This window comes from Arachis hypogaea, chromosome 17 (assembly GCF_003086295.3).
Source record: "Arachis hypogaea cultivar Tifrunner chromosome 17, arahy.Tifrunner.gnm2.J5K5, whole genome shotgun sequence".
NCBI classification, from domain to species: domain Eukaryota; kingdom Viridiplantae; phylum Streptophyta; class Magnoliopsida; order Fabales; family Fabaceae; genus Arachis; species Arachis hypogaea.
Genome location: NC_092052.1, coordinates 122,324,734 through 122,328,395, shown reverse-complemented (window position 1 = coordinate 122,328,395; position 3,662 = coordinate 122,324,734).

The following is a 3,662-nucleotide window of genomic DNA, read 5'->3' as shown; positions in this document are numbered from 1 at the left end:
AGATATAACTGTCCTTACTCCTGTTCCTGTGATTGATAGAGAGTATGTTGAATAATTTCATAAGCATCATAAGCTGTGTGTAAACCGGGAGGATGAGAGAAATTATGAAATAGTTGTTGCTAATCTCGAAGAGAGAGTATGCTTTCTCCGACTTGATAGGTCGGAACGCCCTTTCTTCTATGCCTATGATTGCTTTTTTACTAAGCTAGATGTCCGCCTCTCTTTTTCCAATTTTGAAATTGACGTTATCTGGACTTCCAATGTCAATCATGCCCAACTACATCTTAATTTTTGGGATTTTCTGAAAATATACCAGCTTTTATGTCGGGAGCTTGATGTCCGACCTTTTCTGAAGGTTTTCTTTTATCTCTTTATTTTTACCAAGCTTTTTAGTTCTAAAAAATAAGGCTAGGTCTCTTTTCGGGTTGTCCAGAGGAAAAAATTTTTTGCTATCTTTGATGAGTCTTTCCACGATTTTAAGAATTATTTTTTCAAAATTCGAGTTGATTGAGAATGTCTGACCTTTCTTTTTTTATGAGAACGATGAACTCTGTTTTCTTTTATACAAAAAAGAGAAACCAGTGATAGTTAAGTATAATTTAGATGAGCTCGAAGAGAGCATAGTTGGCCTGTTCTAGGAGTGTTGGGGCCGTGCTCCTTATTTGGATACCAAAAAATTTTTAAGGAACCCTAGCCAACTTCAATCCGAGCTAGGTAGCCTTCTTTCTATTTTCGTTTGAGGTGTCGTTACTCCTACATTTCATGCCTGACTTTGTTTTTAATTTCTTGATATTGTGCAGAAAAGATGGCTCCCAAGTCGGCCACAATGAAAAATCTACGGATCGCAAGGAAGAGTTACACCAGGGTCATCGGGAAAAGGATAGACTCGGTGGACGAGCTTTCTAAGGCAAGGGATAACTACAAGGATTTGGAGAATAGCGTTGTTGAGGGGATGGACAAGCTGGTGGAGAATCTGAAGGCTCAATTTTGAGTTCTTGCTCCTGAGGTCGACTTTTCCCTCATATCGGCCGATAATATTGTGGTGGATGGGAAGATAGTTCTTGCCCCCGAAGAGGACGAAGATACTTCTATGCTCGACCTTAAGGCGTCGGAACTTCGGTCTGAGGAGACTCCTCAGGGACTTACTCAAGTGGATGATGAAGCTACCCCATCCCTGCCTAAGGAACAGCCTCCTCCCTTCGATTTGATCACATCCTCTTCTGCTCGGCCCGAGGACATTACTACTAGCGAGGAGCTCCACCCTTTGTAATTCTCTTATGTGTATGATCCGACTTGTGGGTCTTGGTAGTTAGTTTGAACAATTTTTATTTTGCCTTAGTTGTAGTTTTTAAACAACTTTAGAATCTTTGCTAAAAAACCTTTCTTCATTTTGATAATGATTTTAGGTTTTAAGTGATTGCTTCTTTTTTGAAATATATCTTAGCCTATACAGCTATTTAGTTGGAAAATTTGCTTCGACAACTTTTAACGTTGTTTTTTCGCTAAGTTTAAAGTGATGTCAGCAAAGTAGATAGGTACGAAATATTATGTTTCCCTTTGTGAGTTTTGACTTCGTGTAATTGGACTTTGCCAAATTACTTTTACATTTCATTTTTGGTTCTGACTTTCTTTTGAGGTCGGCTTCACGAAGTGCTTTCATAACTTCTTATATTAATTTCTACCTCGTCGCTTCATCTTGCCGACCATGTAGGTCGACCAACGATTTTTGCGGTTCTTCGAGTTTAAATTAATGCGTTTGAAGATGAAAATTTTGATAGAAGAGGTTTATTATTGATAAAAAAGGGGATTTACATAAGTTTGCTGCTAAAGACTTTCTCATAATCTCTAGCCCTTGCTGTGATACCTTGTTAAAACCCCCTTCAAAAAATCGTTTTTGAAAAAAAAAACCATGAAGTCAGAAAAAAGAATACATCAGGGAGCAAGGTTTGCTTCCCTAACTATAATACCTTTCTAAGTTACATGCGTGCCAAGATCTCGGGAGCTCGTTCCCTTGTAAGTCGGACACCTTATACTAACCCTTTCCTAAGACCTCGATAACCTTATAAGGCCCCTTCCATTTTGCTGTTAGCTTTCCCTTGCTCGACTTCTGAAACCTGATGTCATTTTGGATCAGTACAAGGTTGTTGAGGGCAAAGCTTCTCTTGATTACCTTCTGGTTGTGCCTTAAAGCCATCCTTTACTTTAATGCTTCTTTTTTGACCCGAGCTTGTTCTCGGAATTTTGGGAGGAGGTCAAGTGCTTTCTTTTATGCTTGGACGTTGATCACTTTATTATAGAATGTAACTCTTGGAGATTCTTTAGTGATTTCTACAAGAATCATGGCTTCTATGCCATAAGCAAGTCAGAAATATGACTCTCCTGTTGTGGAATGAGGAGTTGTCCGGTATGCCCATAAGACCTGAGGAAGCTCATCTGCCCATGCTCCCTTTGCATGTTGTAGTCGACGCTTCAACCCAGTCAGTATATCTTTATTTACAACTTCAGCTTGTCCACCGGCTTGAGAGTGTTCTACCGATGTGAATCGGTGCTTTATCTTGAGACTGGCCACCAAATTCCTAAAGGTCAAGTCGGTAAATTTAGTTCTATTGTCTATAGTGATGGAGTAAGGAACCCCAAACCTTGTGACAATATTCTTGTAGAGAGACTTTCGACTTCGTTGGGCTGTGATAGTTGCTAATGGTTCTGCCTCAATCCATTTAGTAAAATAGTCAATTCCTACTATGAGGTATTTTGTTTGACCTGGAGCTTGAGGGAATGGTCCGAGAAGATCGAGACCCTATTTTGCAAATGGTGATGGTGAGGTGACGCTGATGAGCTCTTCGGGAGGTGCGACATGGAAGTTGGCATACTTCTGGCAAAGCGGACATTTCTTGACATACTCGGCCACTTTTCTTTGCAAGGTCGACCAAAGAAGCTGGCTCGAATCACCTTCTTTGCTAGTGATCGGGCTCCTAAATAGTTCGCACATATGCCATTGTGTACTTCTTCTAGGACCTCTTTGGTATTAGTGGTCGGGATGCATTTTAATAGAGGTGTTGATATCCTTCTTTTGTATAGAATGTTATGGACCAAGGTGTAATTTTGTGACTCCCTTATGAGTCTTCGTGCTTTTTTTTCATCTTCAGGAATGATATCAAATTTAAGATAGTTGACTATGGGCCTAAGTTTTGGTTGAATATGGCCATTATGTCCGAGTTGTTATCTCCTTTTGACACTGATGGTGCATGGAGAGTTTCTTGGATGATACTTCTATTGTTGCCCCCTAGCTTGGTGTGGCTAACTTGGAGAAGACATCTGCTCGAACATTGGATTTCCAAGCTATGTGTCGGACATTTTTTTTCGAGAACTGTGTTAGTTGTTCCCGTGCTTCATCTAAGTACTTTTTCATGTTAGGATCTTTGGTTTGATAAGTGTCATTAATTTGTGAAATTACTACTTGAGAATCACTAAACACTGTCAACCTTTCCGCCCTAACTTCTTAAACCAGCTTCAAGCCTGCAAGTAAGGTTTCATATTCTGCTTGGTTATTAGAAGTAGGAAACTCAAACCTCAGTGATAGCTCTATCCGAGTTCCTTGCTTATTTTCCAAGATGACACCTGTTCCGCTTCCGACTTTGTTGGATGATTCATCTGCATATAGG